Source organism: Phoca vitulina, unplaced genomic scaffold (assembly GCF_004348235.1).
Source record: "Phoca vitulina isolate PV1807 unplaced genomic scaffold, GSC_HSeal_1.0 scaffold31, whole genome shotgun sequence".
In the NCBI taxonomy this organism is placed as follows: domain Eukaryota; kingdom Metazoa; phylum Chordata; class Mammalia; order Carnivora; family Phocidae; genus Phoca; species Phoca vitulina.
The window spans coordinates 17,928,098-17,949,086 of record NW_022589734.1 but is presented as its reverse complement, the minus strand read 5'-3'; the positions used below and the strand labels follow the sequence as shown (position 1 = coordinate 17,949,086).

At 42.6% G+C, this 20,989-nt stretch overlaps 1 protein-coding gene across 2 annotated transcripts in view; it reads right to left on the bottom strand.

Moving 5' to 3' along the window:
• Nucleotides 1-18,339, bottom strand: part of RNF144B (ring finger protein 144B) — a 174,353-nt gene extending 156,014 nt beyond the window's left edge. For both annotated transcript variants that reach the window (XM_032425016.1, XM_032425019.1), the window contains exon 1: nucleotides 18,194-18,339. The gene's annotated coding sequence lies outside the window, so the exon portion shown is untranslated. The remainder of the gene's footprint in view (nucleotides 1-18,193) is intronic.
• Nucleotides 18,340-20,989: the final 2,650 nt, after the last annotated feature.

Genomic DNA, 20,989 nt, shown 5'->3' with positions numbered 1-20,989 from the left:
CTCCCTCTCCCTCTGCTCCCCCCCCCACTTGCGTGCACACACACTCTCAAATGAATAAAATCTTAAAAAAGAAAAAAATAGACACATCCCCAGAGGCCCTTAGACCATGGACTAAATACTCAGACGCGACGCATAATTCTTGCAAATCATTGGTCAAACTCATCACATGATGTGGCTCAGGAAATGCGATATTGAAGGCAGAACACCACAAGTATTTGGAGAAGAGCATTACTACCATACACTGTATTTCTGAAATGTGAAAAACTGGAGACTGACCGTCTCTGATTGAATACACATATTTATGAAGTCCCTATTTTTTTTTATCATAAGCAGAAAGAAGCTAAAAAGAATGTCACTACGTGTCAAGAACCTCCAGAAATAGCCTTTGTTCAACCACCAGATAACCAATGACCCTGGCAAGCCACATCAGTTTTCTCTCTTGTAAAATAACCAGATGAGAAAAGGTGATTTCTAAGGTCTCATCTAGCCTTATGTGACCTACAATCCCAACTGACTGAGTTAATGAATCTGTACAAGAAGACTTCTCACTGGTTGCATTAACAATGCTAAACTCAAGATACATTCTCTTGAAGATGCAACATTCAAATACAGAAGCCTCAGTTGCCAAAAACCAGACAAAAATGGTAATTATTTGGTTGCTTTTCTTTTTCTTTCTTTTTTTTGGTTTTGTTGTATTTTCCAAATAGTCACAAAAGTAGAAAATCTCTTTGTTCAAGGAACTATGGCATATAGCTTGCATTGGGTTTGCTCCAAAGAATCCTACACCAACATCTAGGAATAGTTTCCCTAACCAAAGCAAAAGGTTTCTGTTCATTCTGGACCTGACTATACTTTACTATGCTTCAATGCACTCTCTTTCTGTTATTTTTTTCCCTCTGCTTATATCTGTGTCTTTTCTTACAGGGTTGAGAGAATCCTAAATTCTACAAGGCAATTATGTAGCATCATACTTTTTCCTTACGGGGATCAGCCCGTGACATTTTATTTGAACCAAAGTCATTCTGTTCAACCAGCTGAGGAGATAAGGACACTCATATTTACCCCCAATCACTAAGAATATTAACAGAAAAAAATTTTTGTTTTACGTAATATGGAAAGAGCAGTAGAAACTCCTCTTTGAGAAAGGAAAATGTGAAATCAGAAATATGACTCCCTTTAAACAGTGAATCTGTTTTAATAAAAGGCAGATTATAAAGCAAATCAATTGAGCCCAAAAATACTTCATTTGAATTCTATGTTATTAAATATCTTGATCTGTGCTGTTAAGAAAGCTGGATTTAGGGGCGCCTGGGTGGCTTAGCTGGTTAAGCGTCTGCCTTCGGCTCAGGTCATGATCCCAGGGTCCTGGGATCGAGCCCCAAGTCAGGCTCCCTGCTCAGCAGGGAGTCTGTTTCTCCCTCTCCCTCTGTCCCTCTGCCCCCCTATGCTCTCTCCCCCACCTAAAATAAATAAAATCTTTAAAAAAAAAAAAAGAAAGAAAGAAAGAAAGATGGATTTGGGGTCTAATGAATGAAAATAGAGCCCCAGTTAGCTACTGATCAACTCAGGTGGATGGTCTCAACTAAAGTTAAAACTAGCTATGCCCTTTTCTCCTCTACAAATGACAGATTCCTCCGTGGGGTTTCTTCCAACTATCCAATGTAAGGAAAAGACATTCTTGCTTTCCCGTTGTCTCCAGGAACCTGCTTTATCTCCCTGAAAAAGTAAACTTTTATATTCGCATAAACCTCAAGATTTGTGAAATCATGTTTCAAAGTCATTAAACATGACCAGGGTGGAAGATGATGCCAAGTCATAAATTGCACATGCTGGTAATCACACTTTGCATATATATATATATGAATGTAAAATAAACTTAGTGGGTTTAAAGAAATTATTTTCCTGCCTGGAGCCAAGTTTTGGTCCCGCAGACACTGTGCAAACCTCAGCGCGGACCCTGCAGCTCCGCGTGTCTCCCCCTGCTGCAGCTGTTCGCAACTAACTTGAATTATTATCATTAAAGAGCTTCTCACGATTTCTGAACCCAAAGCACAGTGCACCGCATTGTTCATTCATCTGCATTACAGAAAAGCAGAGGTTTGTTTTGAAACTAAAAGTCTCCCTAAAGCCCCAAGTCATTAAATCAGAAGCTAAATTGCAAGTTGGTGGTAATGAAAGAGGAGCTCAGAAAGAACTAGAGAAATAGAATCACCAAGGCTTAAATTGTCTAACTACCTACGTTCACCAAGACAGTCTTAAATGAGAAGCATTTCTCTGCCTTCCAAGGAAACTCTTTCATCACCCCCAATTCAGGGGTTAGGCTAAAGAGAGGATTCTTAACCAGAAAAGGACATCAGATGACCCCCGGGGAAACCTTCCAAACACACAGACCCATCCACACCATCCACACCTCAGACCCGCCAACTCAGAAGGCAGCATGTGTACCTTGAAAATGTTCCCCAAAAGGATTCTGATATACACCGTTAGTCTGCAAATTCTAATCTCTGAAGGCCCTCCAGCTCTAAACTCTACATTAATAAGCGGAGCCAATGAGAAAAGAGCTCTACAGAGTCGAATCAATAAGGCTCTGCTAGCAATCATGATTTATTGATTACCTGGTGGCGTCGCCATGAGAGAGAACCCACACCTGGTCTCCATCTTGGGGAGCAGTTGTCGCCAAGGCGTTTATACTAGATCTGCACCTCCCTGAGGGTCTGCGTAGACAAGGCGAAGACGCTTTGGCCCAAGTTCAGATTCTTGCTTCTTCATTAGTACCTGGATACCTAAACCTGCACTGGTTACTAAACTTAAACCTCGGGGCGCCTGGCTGGCTCAGTCAGAGGAGCATGAGATTCTTGATCTCGGGTCATGAGTTCGAGCCCCATGTCAGGTGTACAGATTACTTAAATTAACCTTTAAAAAAATAATAAAATTTGGGGGCACCTGGGTGGCTCAGTCGGTTAAGCATCTGCTTGAGGCTCAGGTCATGATCTCGGGGTCCTGGGATCAAGTCCCACATCGGGCTCCCTGCTCAGCGGGGACCCTGCTTCTCCCCTCCCCTCCATTCTTTCTCTGTCTCTCAAATAAACAGAATTTTAAAAATAATAATAAAATTTTTAAAAATAAACTTAAATCTTTTTAAGCCTCAGTTTTGTGGTGTGTGAAATGGGATCAAGACTCCCTCCCTCACTTGTGCACAGTGCCTTGTATAGGGCTTGACATACAACAGGTGTTAGCTACTCGGAACTTCTAAAACATAACATGCCTCCTCCTACTTCTGTCTCATTTCTCTAAAAATAAGCCTTTTCCTGTGTCTCCAGAGCCTTTTCTCCACTATAAAGCCAATAAAACATTTTGACTTAAAGAGACAAAAACTGTAAAGTCTTAATTATTCCCACCAATAACGGAAAGGTGTATTACAGAGATGAACCACTACACTCAATAATGCACAAGCATCAGCTTATTTATTACTTTTTCCCAAACCCCACACCTCACCTTGGTCATCTCTTCCAGGTCAAACCCTCCAGTTTTCTAAATAGAAGGCCTTGTGCAAGTCATTTCACCTTAGGGACTTTCGTTGTGTCAAGTAGGAAGGTTAGTATTGTCAATATCTGCTTCAGGGAATTCCTGGGAGAGCCCAGTGAGATCATGTGTATCGAAGTGATTTAACGTACATTTAACATTATGCAAATATAAAGGGGGGGCTAGTACATAGCAGCTCTTAATAGCTTTTGGCCAGGCTTCTCAGATTTGACAAATGTGACTTGCTTTCCCTCATCTTCTTCTTCCAACCCTGTGTTATAAGGGAGATGGTAAAAACAAAACCAACCAACATAATGTGAAGACAGTATATTTACCCAATGATAAGTTAATTTGTAACCTGAATATCATATACAAGTTCTAACCTCAAGAATGGATATCCTGTTTGGTTTTTATTGTGTGTGTATTTCGTTTTAATAATACGTACTGAGGCTTTTTTATTTCCCATAGCTCCCCGACGCTGCTCTCAGAAGTTTTGTGGAATCACAATTAAATACACATATTTTAAAACTTTATATTTTCAATGTTTTCCAGTAATTTGAAAACAATAATAAAAATAAATAGCAAAGGTGCAATTTTCTAAAATGAACAAATTTTAATATAAGGGGCTATCTAAGCATACCCGAATTGCTAGAAATAAGAGAGAATATTGCAGCCCAGAGATCCCTAATATATTTTAAGATTTGCCCACTTAGTCTTGGTTGATTTGGGGGAGTCTCCTTAGATTCTTCTGTCCCCTGACAGGTGGTGCCATACATCTCTTTTTTAATTAAAAGAAATAATAAATCTTCACAACAATTTTGTAAAATCCTTTAAAACTGAGGGTCATTGAAACCTGGGTAGACAGTTACTCTGCTGTCCACAGAGGGTACCGTCCTGAATTTGTACTGATGGCTCTAGGAGGCCTCTTCAGGAACGTAACATTTCTGTTGTGTCTGAGCTGCCTTTTACCACATCCTAGCATTATAGACCACCACCCCCCACCCGCCGCCGCCGCTCCCTTACTGTCTGTTGCCTAAAGCCAAGCTCTCCAGTCTAGCAACAGACCTAGGTTCCAAAATTCCCTTCTCTCAGCCGGTGGTTTTACATATCCCCACCCTGGCATGCATCAAGTAACAAAGCCATACATATTAATTTGGATGACTGCTAGTCGTTTCTATTTTTTACTTATATTTCAAAAAGCTTTGCTTATACGTATTTTGAGTAATTTTGATAAATGCCTATTTACAGTCTCTGGCCTCTACTATATTGAGACCAAACTCATAAAGGAAAATGTTCAACTGAATTATTTCATAGGTTTGTTACTTTATATTCACTAAGTAATTGAGTTAAATAATAGCAATTAAACAGTTCAAGCCAAATTAAAACTATAATGATTAGATAATTTATTTGTGGTTATTCAGCAAGCCAGGAATAATACCTAGGAATAAAGTATAAAATCTGGAACTAGATTTAATAATACGTATATAATACTGATTTTTTATTTGCACAATTGCAGTAGGACATTAAAGAGAAGGCTCAAATGAATGGTGAGATATAAGCCAGATTCACACATGAAAGGACTCAACATTGTAAACACATAAATTCTCTCCAAATTAATCTACAGATTCAATGTAATTCCAATCAAAAGTAAAATGGAATTTGGGGGAGAGGGGAATCACAAAATGAGTGTAAGTACCAGTCAATAAGGCATGCCAAGGTGAGGGCGCCTGGGTGGCTCAGTTGGTTAAGCGACTGCCTTCAGCTCAGGTCATGATCCTGGAGTCCCTGGATCGAGTCCCGCATTGGGCTCCCTGCCGAGCAGGGAGCCTGCTTCTCCCGCTGACCCTCCCCCCTCTCATGTGCTCTCTCTCTCTCATTCTCTCTGTCTCAAATAAATAAATAAAATCTTTAAAAAAAAAAAAAAAAGGCATGCCAAGGTGACTTGGGAAGCCCAGTCCATCTCCACCCTGGCCATCCCATCCCACAGCCTTCTCTGCTAACCCGTATAAGCTTTAGATAAAATATAACAAATTATTTTTAAATGCATAGCTGGGCAGAAAGCAAGATAGTGAAATCTCCCAGAAACAAAAAAGAAACTCAAATCCCACAAGGGTGATTAAGAATTGAAGACAAAGGAGGAATACGAGAACAGATACCTTGGAGCGTCGGGCTTACCTACTGCATGGAACTGGAACGAAGCCCTGGCATTAAGTCAGGAGGGTGGAAGACTAGAAAAACTCTCCTCTCAGGAGAAAAGCAGTACCAAAGCAGGCCACTGGCTCTGGGCTATACATGCGGAAAGGAGTCAGCAGCGAGAAATCAGAGACTTTAGCCTGCTCAAGGCACAGGAAGGAATTCAAATGAACTCTAACGACACAGGATTGGAAACCAGATCCCAAACTGAGGAAGCATGCAGACCTCAACAAAAGAAACATAACAACCCAGGGTGCATGGAACTCACACGGTGAACTCACAAAGATGATAAGGCACATGAACAAGCAAACCACTATGAGAGAGAGAAATTAGCAGATGAATCAAAAAGGAGAATTTACTCCACCAAAGTTACAGGTAACAAGGCACTCTAAGAACTGTAATGTTTTTAAAATGTTTGACAAGATAAAGGCCAGAACAGAACAGGTAAGTCAAGAATAAGATTATCGGGCGCCTGGGTGGCTCAGTTGGTTGGGCGACTGCCTTCGGCTCAGGTCATGATCCTGGAGTCCCGGGATCGAGTCCCGCATCGGGCTCCCTGCTCAGCGGGGAGTCTGCTTCTCCCTCTGACCCTCCTCCCTCTCATGCTCTCTGTCTCTCATTCTCTCTCTCTCAAATAAATAAATAAAATCTTTAAAAAAAAAAAAAAGAATAAGATTATCAGGAAGTAAAAGACCAAGATTCAAAAAGAGCCACGTAGACATCCAGAACTTAATGGTTAATGGAAAAACAAAAGTAGGCCATTTTCATATGTTGTATTGTTTAAAATTTTTCTTCTCGTCTTCCCTTGGGGAAGGGGTCCAGTTCTCCATCTCCATCATGGGCTTGGCCACTGACTTGATTTGGTCAGTGGCGTGAAGGGACTCCACACCAGCTGTGAGCAGAAGCTTTCGGAAGCAGGGCAAGCCCACCAGCCCTCTTGCACACCACAAGAACCTCACACCTCAGACAGGGCTGCTCTCCTACGCCAGCCTGGGTCTCACCATAGGGTTGGCTGAACTTGACCCACCGCCTGGAGCAAAGATGGTGCATCTGACCTGCGGCCCTGATGTGCAGTGTGAGCAAGAAAGAGACACCTGTTGCAAACCACTGAGGTTTGCAGGTTGTTTGTGCCCCTGTATTATTAAAGCAAAAGCCGATCCATGCAGCCAGCTGAAGAGAGAATCAGTGAAATTCAAGATAAAGCTGAAGAAAGCCCAGGACACAAACAGAGAAGTTTAATGCACAATATAGGACGTTGAGAGACATGAGGCTAGAATAAAAATATCCAGTATATGCTTGTCATCACGCCAAGAGCACAGACTCGAGAAAATGGGGGGATATGTTAGTTTGCCATAGTCATGAAACAGCTCACCACAAACTCAGTGGCTTCTCCAGAGTCCTGGTCACGTGGCCTCTCACAATGTGGCAACATGATTCTTCAAAGCCAGCAGGTGAATCTCTCTCCAGTCTTTTTTTTTTTTTTTTTAAGATTTTATTCATTTATTTGACAGAGAGAGAGAGAGCACAAGCAGGGGAAGAGGCAGAGGGAGAAGCAGGCTCCCCGCTGAGCAAGGAGCCTGATGCGGGACTCGATCCCAGGACCCTGGGATCATGACCTGAGCCACCCAGGCATCCCCCCCCCTTTTTTTTAATTCCAGTATCGTTAACAGTATTATATTAGTTTCAGGTGTACAATATAGCGACTCAACACTTCCGGTCTCTCTCCAGTCTTGATAATGAGGGTAATGGAACAAAATCATGGGAGTAACATTTTATCCTCCCAGGCTCCAGCCATGCTCAAGGGGAAGGGGTTTACGGGGGGCGGGGGGGGTGCAAAGATCTTGGGAGACATCTTAGGATTTTGCTTATCTCAGTGAAACAGCAACACTGGGAGATGTAATATGCCCCAGGTCATATACGGCCTCGAGCTCTTCGCTCCTCCCCTTGGGCGAAAGGAATTGCTTGGAGCATTTAGCAGAGCACTCGAACCATGTGGCATCACCCTCAGGATCCTTAAGGGCACAACTGGGTTTCCTCTAGACCCACAGCAGAATGACTCATATCCCTATGCCAAGTCACCACTTTTCTTCCATCTATTCAGGTCAATCTAATATCCTACTTCTGGATCCAAAATTCCACTTCTATGGAATAAACTGCCCTTGTTCTCGGTCAGTGTAAATACTTTATGGGTGACTCATACGTATTTCTCAAGTTGTCTTTTCCACTTTTAGGAACACATTAATAGAAACATTATTTAGATTGTTCCCTTGTCACTCCTTTACCATTAAAGACTTTGACTGAATAATTTCGCAAATTCTGGGAAGATAATATGGAAGCTAATAGTTTAAAGCCCTTTTAAAATTCCCAAAAGCTGAAAAGAGAAAGCCATTAGCATTTTTGTTTATTCTAGAGTGTATTGGCTTATGGGCATCATCTTTATTGTTTTACAGGAACACATGCTTTTTTTTTTTTTTAAGTTGATCAATGGCAGAATACAAATGGTGAACAATCAATCTTAGCCGTTTATGGCTTCTGTGATTCTTTGGAAACAGAAGGGAGAAAATGTCTTATGGGCTTATTTCACAAAGGCAGTATCTCAGATCATTGCCCCAGCTGTGGAACAGACTGCGACCCTTATTCTTAAATTACCTGACGCATATTTTAATTGACTGATTAAATTCTTCTAGCGGGGCGCCTGGGTGGCTCAGTCAGTTAAGCGACTGCCTTCGGCTCAGGTCATGATCCTGGAGTCCCGGGATCGAGTCCCGCATCGGGCTCCCTGCTCGGCAGGGAGTCTGCTTCTCCCTCTCCCACTCCCCCCTCTTGTGCTCGCTCTCTCTCACTCTCTCAAATAAATAAATAAAAATCTTTAAAAAAATAAAATAAAATAAATAAAATAAATTCTCCTAGCGTCCTTTTAAGAAATGAAAAAGTTATCATGACATTTCTGTTTAATTCCTGGAAAAACCTGCGCTCCCCTTCCATTCTCTTGTCAATTTTGGACCATTGAAAAACCACAGATGGTTTCCTCTGCACGACGAGGGCAGCGAACAAACAGGACTCATGGGATAGCATCACAAAATGACTTTATCTGTTTTCTCCATCGCCCCTTTTACTATGTGTGACTTGTTCTTCCCTTGTCCTTGGGCGAAATTCAGGACAGTTGTCATGACTTTTTCAGCTCCTCTTAAATAAGGAGGACACTGGAGTCACTCTAAATCCCCCAAATCGATCGCCATCCTGTAATTAATGTGTCCCATTAATACAGCACTCAAACTTCCAACTTCGCGGAAAGTTACCCTTCTTCCTTCGGCTATGACCTACTGAACGCCTTTACTGAACAACTGCCCCTTGGATTGGGAAAGGTGGACAGGGAAAGAGTCCTCTCTCTTTGGCCAGATTGCTAACATAGATTATGCCACTTCCTGATACCAAAGGAGGGATGAGATGGGGGGCGGGCAGGGCGCAGAGGCAGCAGGAAAATTCTCCCTTGACTAACAATCTAATGCTGGTGATCTGTGAGCTTGGTGGTATTTAAAGCTTACTTTTTCCTCTTGAGCAAGGGTTGGGGATGGTGATGAGGGGAATGGGGGTCGAGAGGTAGAGAACCTCAACTCTACCCCCATCACCTGCAGATCCCCTGGTGCACGTGGTTACTTATGGCTCTTTCTGAAGTTTACCTGCTGGGGTCCAGGTGGCCCTCTTGCACATGACCTGAGATGACCCCAGGGTAGCTACCTCTCCAGTGTAGGCTACCTTTGGTCCTTAGGGAACAACCCTGCAGTCCGTGCTCTCCCAAATTATGGCACAATGCTCTGTTGATCTACCAGTAGACGAGCTAGCCAGTCTCCTGTCCTTTAGATTTCTCAGGCACCAATCTCTCATCTACTATGCCCTCAATCATTATACATTCCAAATGGTCTGCGCAAAACCCTGTTCCCTAGACGTGAGTGGAACAGATACGACCTCCCACCCTCCTCTCAAGGTGGCCAGGAGTGGGGACTCAAACCCACTACCACCTCTCTAAAAATGATCTAATCATTATTTTCTTAGCCTCTCCAGCCTGTTTTATCAGCTGGAAGTGGCCAATGAGCTAACCACAAACAATGCTAACCTGATTTTCCTGTGCTTCTTCTTCCAACTCTGCACTGCGGTCTTTTTTTTTTTTTTTTTAAAGATTTTTTTTTTATTTATTTATTTGACAGAGAGAGAGATAGCGAGAGCAGGAACACAAGCAGGGGGAGTGGGAGAGGGAGAAGCAGGCTTCCTGCTGAGCAGGGAGCCCGATGCAGGACTCGATCCCAGGACCCTGGGATCATGACCTGAGCCGAAGGCAGACGCTTAACAACTGAGCCACCCAGGCGCCCTGCACTGCGGTCTTACATCTGACTTTGGAATATGGCCTTTACCGTCTTGAGTCACAACTAAAACCGAAAACTCAAAAGGTTTCATCTTGACGTCCCATAACATGGGGACTCATATTTCTATCATTTGGTTCATTTTTACTTTTTTCCAGTAGAAAATATACGTAGTCTGTTAGCTCACAAACTCCTGCGTGCAGGGCTTGAACTCCCAAGAGTTAAATAATCGCAGAAAGCGAGGTGTAGGCACCAGCCCACAAAGCATGAGAAGACAATGGCTGGGGTGAGGTGGGGAATAGCTGGAGTTCACAAAGCAAGAGTAAAAGATACAGAGTTCCCAGCTTGAACAGCCCACTGTACACTGGACTGAGTCCATGAGTTTTTGTTCTCCCAGCCCCGATCCTCCTTTATGACAGCACCACGTAGCATCGCCACCCTGGGAGTTATCCTAGGTTCCTCCCTCTCTCTCACCTGCCACCTCCAATCAGTCACCAAGTCCTATTAATGCTATTTATAAGTCCTCCCTCCTATCTAGCTGCTCCTCCCATCCCCCTGCCACTGCTTCCATGTGGGTCCTCATTACTTCTTACCTACATTTGTTTTAAGATGGAGTGGGACGTGCTTATATGATCATGGAAAAGAGTCAATAGAGAAGAAGAGACTGAAAACAGTTGAGAGAGAAGACCATGAGTAAAGCCAAATTTCTAAAGGAGAAGAAGAGATGGAATCTTGAACCCAGGGGGAAAAAGTAAATCTTGGATGGGAAAAGAAAAACTGTACCATCTGAGATACTGACTTTCTCATAAAGCTACATTTATTCAATTTTTTCATGTCAATATTTTCTTTCTTTTTGGAAATAAGTTGGTATCAGACGGTAGTATTTTTAATGCCCTTACATGAAAAAAAATTTACTTGGCAAACTTTCATATTTTTTTTCTTCTGAAATTTTGCTATTCCTTCAAATCGTAATCTGCCATCTTGACTATCCATCTAGCTACTGAATTCTCTCTCTTCTTTCCTATCTTTTCCCTTTCCCTTAAGGGAGAAACATGTTTTCATTGGCTGCTTATACTTCCTATCTTCCTCCCTACACTTGTTAATCATCCCACTGCTGTCCTCCTTCTACTGCATCTCTCTACTCAAAGGGTCTGTGGCTGAGGTCACTCTAACCAACTGCCAAACCCAATGCTCATGACACAAATGAGAGTTCTTTCCATCCAAAATTTCTAAATTCCCTTTTTTTTTTTAAGATTTTATTTATTTATTTTAGAGACAGAGAGAGAACTAGCACAAGCGGGAGCGGCAGAGAGAGAGAGAGAGAGAATCTCAAGCAGACTCAAGCTAAGCGTGGAGCCTGACTCGGGGCTCGATCCCAGGACCCTGAGATCAGGACCTGAGCCGAAACCAAGAGTCAGATGCTTAATGGACTGTGCCACCCAGGCGGCCCCTGCTCGTCTCCTTTGTTGGCTTTTCCTCTGTGCCCTCAGAGCTGTTGAAGGTTTCTTCCTGCTCCAGGCTCTCCTGGGGCCATCTCATCCATGTCTTCCCCTACAAACTATGTTCTGACAATTCCTATATAATTATCCCCTGTAACCTGTACCATTCTATGAGGTAAACATTACTTCTTCCAGGTGAAGAAATGAAGTTAGGAACATTAAAGTAATTTGCAAAGCTTCTGTTGCTAGTGTTAAGGAATGTATTCAACCCACAATCTTCAGAACCCAAAGGCCATGGCCTTTGAACTCAAAAACAATTGTTTTAAGGATAAAATAAGGTAATGTATAAAAGTGGTTGAAAACTGAGACAAAGGTTTCTATCTTTTTTTTAAGTAATCTCTACACTCAACATGAGGCTTGGACTCACGACCCCAAGATCAAGAGCTGCTACTCTGCTTACTGAGCCAGCCAGGCGTTTCCAAAGGTTTCTATGTTAATGAAGTTCAGGCATTGTATAATAAAAAAAAAAATCCTTCATACCACCAGTCTCTTGCTCCCTCCCTTCTCTCTGAAGTGGTAAAGTAAATCACAGCACATTTCAACCTTCTCCTTCTTTTTTCGCCAACCATGGAATCAGCCAGGGCTCCACACCCTAGGTACAGGACCCCATCTTAACTCCTGATTCTCAACCAGTAGAGATTACTTCTCCAAGATAGAGAAAGCAGACAGAAAATAATAGGTATATGAAAAGACTGTATTTCAAAAGGAGACTCTTCTAAGGAATTACCATAAATGGTATGTAAATAAAGTTGCTGTACAGTTGAAACTTGGATGGATCTTCTATGTGGTGGACTCAGTAAGAAGCAAAAGGGTGTCAGCGCTCTGAAGCCAAGGTAGGTAATCACAAAGCAGGAAGGATCTGAGATTTGGACAGACAACTGAAAATATCATTGCCAAGTCAAAAGTTGCAATATGGGAAATAACAGTAACATATGGGAAATAACTGAAAATCTCAACAGAGTAGATGATGGGCTTGAGAAATTCTGCCAATGTTCAGAGAAAAGGCAAAAAGATTACATTTATTAATGAACATGAGATATGGGAGATGAATGCATAAACGTATGCATAATTCCAAAAAGAAAGATATCAGTAAAGAAATCATCAGAATTGAATACTGAGATGAAAAATAGATATTAAGTCTTCAAATCAATACTACTCAGAGAGTACCAGGAAAAAATAAAACAGACTATCATCATGATATAGTCTGGTTAAAAAAAAAATTTTTTTTTTTAGTATTAGAGAAATGAAAACGCTTTAAGCAGACAGAAAAACAGACAGAAAAACTGATTACCTACAAAAGAATAGCAATCAAAAAGACCTCAGACTTCTCTTCTGCCACCCTCATTGCTAGAATTCAATCAAGCCATATCTAGAGAGCTTTGAGATAAGGACTGTGACCCAAGCATTTTATATAAAGCAAGAAAAACAGAAAGTAATCTCATCTGTGCAAGGCTTTCTGAAAGCAATTTCTTAAAAACATCCTCAGCTACACATGGCCTAAAAAATTTGCTTGAATATATACTTGAATTTGTTATGGTATGAATTTAATGATTGAGGAACGGTAATGTTATTAACCAGGTATAAGCAGTAGAATGACTTAAACAGAGTTAAGACTGAACAAATTTGGTCAATATGGGTATAAACCTTAAAGAAAATGTTAAAAGTAATTCTTTAAACAAAAAAATAATAATAAATTATTTCAGCATTTGATTTTAATAACCCTAGATTATCTCACTAGATTTTATCAACAAAAAACTAGGACATGGAGGAGACAGAGAAAGAGAAATAGTAAATGTGTCCAATTTCTCACCTTACAGAAAGAAAGCTGTTAAATATCATTTTTTCCTGGCATTGATTAGGGAAATCGAGCTCATGTCTATATTAAAAAACAAGAAAAAACCTTAAAGGCAGCAACAGTTGGAATTTTTTAAAGATATGATCTATCAGAAGAAGAATGAGCCAATACAATGTAGTGCAGATAGCTAAAGAAAAAATGTTCAATGGCATGGGCAAATCTTACATTGTTAATTTTTTAAAAAAAATAAACAATGCATAGAAAAAAATCTTAATTCTGTAACAACATTCATATATGCATATATACTCACATGCATAGTTAAAAGCCAGAAAAGTTATGCCAAAATGTTAGATGTGGTTATCTCTGGGTAGTGAGATCAGAGATGATTCAGATAGTCATCTCTATACTCCTCATTGTTTTCCAAAGCCAAAATGTAAAATTAGTTCCATTGTCTGATCTGCTCCTTGGCCTTTCATAAGCCTACTTGCAAACTTAAATATATTTATATACACATTTGTATACAATATTGCAAACACTCTTACATCTTTCTGCTCACACGGTTTCCCAGAAAATAGTGATAAAGTACCAAAGTATGCTAATGGAGAGTAGGATTTCAAAAAGAAAGAAGAGTCTGCACTAATTAAGTATGATGGGCAAGAAGCATTAAGTGACAAGAACTTCTTTGAAAACTTCAAGCAAAACTTCACGAGGCCCTTCTATACGTGAAGAGGAGGCAGGGTGAGGAGGGGGCTGGTAGGCTAAATGTTAATCCAGTAGAATAAATAACAAAAGCCAAAAGAAGCCTATTAAAATATATAGATTCATGAAACTAAAGGTAAAATTTTACTGCTCAAAAGTTATATTTACGTCAGATTCAGTAAGAAATGTTCTTTGTGGGGCAATGACTCTCAACCCTATCAAACTAATGCTTATCTTTACAATAATTTGTAAGTTTCCCTTCACTATCTTGCTATGATATTCACAGAAATAGAGCCTAATTACATACACAGTTTCAAAGCCAAACAAATATACCGCCGTAATGATAATATGAAGGAGGATAATATAAAAAAAGAAAGTAAATTTAATAAAGGAATACATAATTTAAAATGTAACTGCTCTGGCAGGCTGACACAGGAAGGCAAAATTTCTAAAAGGCCTTGAAGGAAATGGTGCTATACAACAAAGAATTGCTTGCAGGCAGCAATGAAGACGTGGCAAATTGGTCATACTATAGATGTCTTGTAAATCACCAAAATTTCATGACATTACAAAGAAAATGTATTTGTAAAGACATCCTGATTGTTGACTGTTGACGATTAATTCCACTTTGGAACACATAATTTAAATTGTCTTTAATCATTAGACCAATGTAAGAATGTTGAGCTCCCCACACTGAATACACCTAAACTGAAACATTAAACACATATGAAGACTTTATAAAATATTTTCCGAATTAGGGTATTTGTCAGATATCCCCAAATGAGCATCCTACCATCTACAGATTCAATCAATAGCTTACACTCATTAGGGAAGTGGTGTGGGGTATCGAGAGTGATACATGTCATTGGTCAAGATGCTTAACTTCTCTGAATCACAGATTATATAAAGGGGATAATAGTGGCTACTTCTGAAGGCTGTGAAGGTTTTTTTAATGTATATAAAGCATCTCAATAAATAACTGGCAGTGAGACGTACCATTGACAAGAACACTTCCATAGAGTCTATATGGTTTCTTAAGATTGGTGCCTACATATCAGGACAAATTCTTTTATAAGTGACAAAAGAATAAGGTCTCAACACTAGGATCTTGGGAAGATAGATCTTTAAGACAAAAGATCTTGAAAGACACAGACATCAAGAAGTTGGACTTCCAAAATTCAAGCCTTAATTAAGTAGGGTTGTGAAGGCTAGAAACTCCAATGATGGCTTCCATTATTTCAGACTGCAGTCTCTGAGGAACGTTGTGAAGGCTACCCATTCCTGAATGATATAGTGATTTAGTCAGTCCCCAGTATGTGCCCCACCACCCTACTCTTCTCTCTATATACTCATCCTTCTTAGGGCACTTCTTTTCTTCATCAGTAGGGTGGAAATTAATATAGCCTCATTCAATAAGGCAGTTTGTGATCGAGGCTACACTGAGGCTACCCTCTTTGCGGCTAAAGGTATTTCTTAGAACACTGTGCTAAAAATGTAACTGCATTCTGCAACCAATGCAAACATGTTCTAATTGATGGGAGGGGGGGAAAAAATTCAATCCAGAGCACCAGCAATTCCTCTGTGAGCTGGCATGGCAGGGAGAGTGTGGGGATCAGTGAAGCATCAAGTTACAGACCAAATTAAAGGTCTGAAAGAGAGTGGCAGGGTCTAATCATCCACAGTCTGAGCTGCCAGACTTGGATCTACCACCCTTACTCTCTCACAAAGGACTGCTCCACGTATGCTAAGCACACAGCTAAGGGCTCCAAATATCTTTTATTAAAAAGGCCTTCAGTTCCAAATAGATCTTTATGGAATTATTTCCTTGAAGTTTTTAGTTCTGTCATATTAAAATTTCCATGAAAAAGTAATCAAAACCTAATGCTTACAGTGTTCTGCCACAGAGAAAAATATTGTGGGGTTTTGTTGCTATTAAAAACATGTGTTACATATATATACATAATTATGTAAGTCCCAGACCCAGTGTACACACATCTATACAAAAACCGTAGGAAAATAATGATAATAGTTTTGCCTAAGCCAACAAAATCCATAACATTATATTGTCTATAACACCCCTCATTAAGCCAATGCTTTGAAAAGGTCAGCAAACAATGAATATTTCTGCATATTTTGTGGCACAGGCTGCAAACACTAGATCCATAGGGATGAATTAAGGTCACTTTTAAAATTCAAACAGTATTTTCTCGACTTGGTTGGCTGAATCGTGTGCATCTGCACTCTTTTTCCTAGGGAAAAGTTAATTTTAGAAAGGAGAAAAAGTTTGCCAGGAAAACAATCATATTGGCTCAATACCTAGACAGTGACTCTTTTCTTAAAAGTTCAAAATGCTTTACAGTCTCCTACTTGTCCTTAATATCCTTGAAAGCAGGTACCAAATACCATTCCTACTTCATAATGAGCATCTCATTTCATAAAAAGTGGTATGATTTAATATGATACCTACTGAACGGTATTTTTTTTTTTAAATGAGTCTTTTACCTCAATTTTCCAAAGACAGATAAAATAAAAATATTTCTTTACCCTGGTAGTTACTCTGAGAGTTTGGTAGGCACTTAGAACGGTTCAGATACACATATATATGAAAAGCAGCAGAAGTACATCTATAACAAAGAGCAAGATGGAGAAACATTTAGTATCTGTGTAAATTCAAGTACAACCTAACGTACAGACGCTCTTGGGGTGCCTGGGTGGCTCAGCCGTTAAGCGTCTGCCTTCAGCTCAGGTCATGATCCCAGGGTCCTGGGATCGAGCCCCTCTCCCTCTCCCCCTGCTTGTGTTCCCTCTCTTCGCTGTGTCTCTCTCTGTCAAATAAATAAATAAAATCTTAAAAAAAAAAAAAATTTACAGATGCTCTTAACCAGTTCAGGGTAGAAGAGTTTGGTTCAAATAATTAGGAATGTGAACAGAATCTAAATTAATTTATATGATAATTCCTCCTTCTGGTTCCTAGAGATACAGTGCATTTGGATCTTCGGCTTTAAAGTAACCAACATGTAGAGTCACCAGCCATCACTGATGCAAACACAGTGAAGGAAGATGTTCTGATTTCCAGGGGAATAGGCCTCAGTCCTTTCTAATCGCCAGCATACTTTTGAAGGAATTCTTACATTGAAAAAAAGAAAATTGATGTTTAAAAGCTAACTCCTTAACGAGGGCTCTTAGAAGTATGCTATTTCTCTCCACCCCCTATTTGAGTTTCAAATCAACGTTAATCCTCCCTTCCCAAAACTGCCAACTCAGAACCAACCACCCCACCAAATTCATCAACTGGAAAGAAATCAGCCTTAACAGCTGGGTGTCCCGTCTCCCTCCTCTGCGGACCTTTAAGATACTTCGAAGAGATTATGGGGCGGAGAGCACATCGCAGACACAGAAGCCGGCGGGTGCACACCGCCCCCCCCCCGCCCCCATTTCTGAATCGGTGTCTGAGCGCTGGAGTGGGAGCTACTGCTTTAGGCTGTGATAAAGTTCTAGTAACACCGCAGTCACCCAGAAAACCTAGTAAACTCATCACAGTATTTAATTTTCAGGGAAAAAAAAAAAAACAACCCAAAGAGCCTCAACCTATTGTTCGGTGCAGATAAGAAAGATAAGACGGCACACCTACTTTGACCACGGGTTATTATCGCCCTCCTCAAAGTTAGGGTAGAAACAGAAGTGGGGGGGTATGTTTCGGAAGGAGCGCAGCTGTGATATTCCAAGCTGGAAATTACTGCGGAGTCTAGGGGAGAACTGTGCGCGGGTGCTTGCGCCACACACCTGGAGACGGGGTAAGACCTCCCGCCTGCCCTCCCACCTTCTCCCCTCGAGCCCGATCGCGGGGTTTCGGGGGCTGCCGGGAGGGGGGAGAAGGGGGACAAGAGAGGGGGGAGGGGGGCAAGGAGACGGGGGTCCGGCGGGCCGCGGGGTAACAGCGCAGCTGGCGGAGGGTCGGGGTCCCCGCCGCCCGTCCCCCCCTCCCCCCGGCCCCGACCCGGGGCTCGCCCGGCGCGCAGGAGACCCGGGGGTGCGGGCGGTGGCGCGAGCGACGGAGGCCGAACCGGCACCTGGTGCGGCTGGCCCGGCAGGGCTCGGACCAGGGCGCACCCCGCGCCCCTGCTTACCTTGCGCGCGAGGTCCGAGTCCCGAGCAGGGACACAGGGAGCGGCCGCCGTCAGCTCCTCGGGGCAGCGCTTCAGGTATCACTGGCGCGCGGGTCTCCTAGCTACCGGCCGCCCCGCGCGCCCCGGGCCCCCTCCTCCGGCCCTCGCCCCCGGCGCCCGCCCGCTCTCCCCCCCTCCGGCCGCCCTCCGCCGCGCTCCCCTTCTCCCCCTGCTGTTTATTCCGGAGAGCGGTGGCCCCTCTCCCGAGCCTTCCCTCCCCCAGCGCGTGCGCGCACACACCTCCCCCAGAAAACGCGCTCTTAAGGGGCAGCGATGGTGGTCCTGGAAATTCTGGGACGGGCGATTTCAGAAAAACCCTTTTAAAATCTTGGATCTACCCAATGAGGTTCAAGGGAGGCTCCACTTCCAATCGTCCCTGCCTCCATCCCCCCCACAACATCACTGAACGCTTGATATTCATGGAGCTTGTGCTCTGAGGATCTCCGGCCAGTCATTTTAATTTTTCCAAAAGAACGCCTTCCATTTTACTGTTTTAAAAATGTAGACGTCTCCACTATTTAAACTTGGGTTGCCGGGACTTTAGATTGGCCTCGAGACGGTTATGTTCAGCTGTACGAGACAGGGCAGGTCTCTTGCCCGCACTGCTGATACCTGCCACCTGTTAGGGCCCAAGTTTAGGCGAGAGCAGTTATTTACACCTGGCTGTGGTTGCTGAGCATGTCTGCAGCCTCCGTTTCTCAGGAAGAGAGACACTTCTGAAGCCAAAGTTCTGGGAAGGAGCCGGTGGATGTATTCAAAGAGAGTTCGAAGGCCGACGAAGCAGCACCGGGCAGGGCATACCGAATAACACAAAAGATAAGAACCATGGGAAGGCATCTGTGAAAACATCACTGTATCATTAACATGCAGGGGCTCGGAGTGACATAATCCCTACTGGGAATGTGGAAGGTGATTTGTTAAATGGCGCTCCATGTGTTCATTCATTCATTTACCTACCAATATGATGTATATTTATGGAGTAGGTTAGAGGCGGTGTAGCATTATTCATAGTCGGTCATGCCAGTCATAACTTATATGATCCTAGGAATTACCTTAAGAAGCAACGAGTTTATAACAGAGCCTGGAAAATGCAAATAGCTATTAAAGAGACTCTGACCTTTGTATTTATTCTGCCAATATTTATCAAATGCTTGCTAGTTCAAGATACTGCTGGGTGCTAGGGGTAGAAAAGTTAACAGGAAAGGCAACATCCCTAACCTCAGGGAAATGAACAGAGGGATACACATGTGAACAGGCCGTTAAAAGCAGATGCTCTGGGACACCTGGGTGGCTCAGTCATCAAGCATCTGCCTTCGGGTCAAGTCATGATCCCAGGGTCCTGGGATCGAGCCCCGCATCGGGCTCCCTGCTCAGCGGGGAGTCTGCTTCTCCCTCTCCCACTCCCCCTGCTCATGCTCTCTCTCTCTCTCTCAGTCTCTCTCTCAAATAAATAAAATCTTAAAAAATGAATAAATAAAAGCAGATGCTCTGATGGCGGGTGGCGCACAAGGAGGGCAGTATACATGAAACCCAGAGGAAGTGGCTTTTAAGCTGAGACCTGAAGAGTGAATGTAACTTGGCCAGGGACAGGAGAGTAGGAGAGTTTCCTCGTAAGGGGAGAGCGTGGACAGAAAGCCAAAGGTAAGAAAGAACATGGCAGTTCAATGAATTTCAAGAAGCTCATTATGGCTGTTGGATTCCTTTTTGGAGGAGGGAGTGCCCGTGGTTGGGAGGAAGAATGGAGAGACACAGCTAGGGAGGTAAGCAGAGGCGAGATCATGTAGAGTCCGCTAGGCCATGTTTTAAAATTGCATTTGATTCCACAGACAACAGGGAGGCACTGAAATGTTACAAGCAAGGTCACAATGAGATCAGCTTTTTGCTTGAGAAAGACTATGGGCTGTAAGCAGAGAACAGTTGAGGGTGGGGGGTAGGGATTTGAGGGACTTGGAGAAGAGCTCTAGAAGGACCACATGCTCAGTGACTACCACGATACAGATCCTCATGCCTTTGAGGCATCTAAGTTCAGTCCTATGACAAGTCCCTAGAGAGACAAACGTTTCCTGAAGGGACTCATGGGGGTGCGCGGTGGTAAGCAATGAGAAACAACGGAGGTAAACGGACATTAGAGATAGAAAATGTTGTTTATTATACATTTTGTTATACAAAATATACATTTTATTTTATGGTAACTCATACAGTTCAAGGATAGAAAGCATGTTGGATTTGTAACTGACTGGTAGAATAAAGGAGAATTTGACACACGGGAAATCACTTTGATACATATTTCAAAGGTCCTACTGTGCGACAGCAGACAAGCATGCTCCTGCCCCAGCTCCACTCTCCTTTTGAGAGTTATTTGATTCCTATTATCTTGTGCTCCTACCATCTAATCATTTTATGACCTCCTCAGTTTGAACCCATGTGTCTGAAATCCAGATTCACACTACTTCTACTAGGCCACGCTCTCTGGATTTGCTAAGGTCTAGACATCTACGGCTGGGAGCTCAATTACTTTGCTGCAACCATGGTGGGCTGTAATCGGGTCTAAAGGAAAGCGTGAGTGCCAGGGCTGGGGTGTTGGGAGGCACTGGGGCTCCTGCTGGGTCCCCCCACCTGACTCTGAGAGCAAATGGGCATAGGTAAAAGCAGCAGGAGGGGGCTGGGGGGACTGGGGAGCAGGCTGACCTTAGGTCAGCAGAGCCAGAGCAGGACAGGCAAACATTTTTTTCTTAATTTTATTTATTTTTAAGTAAT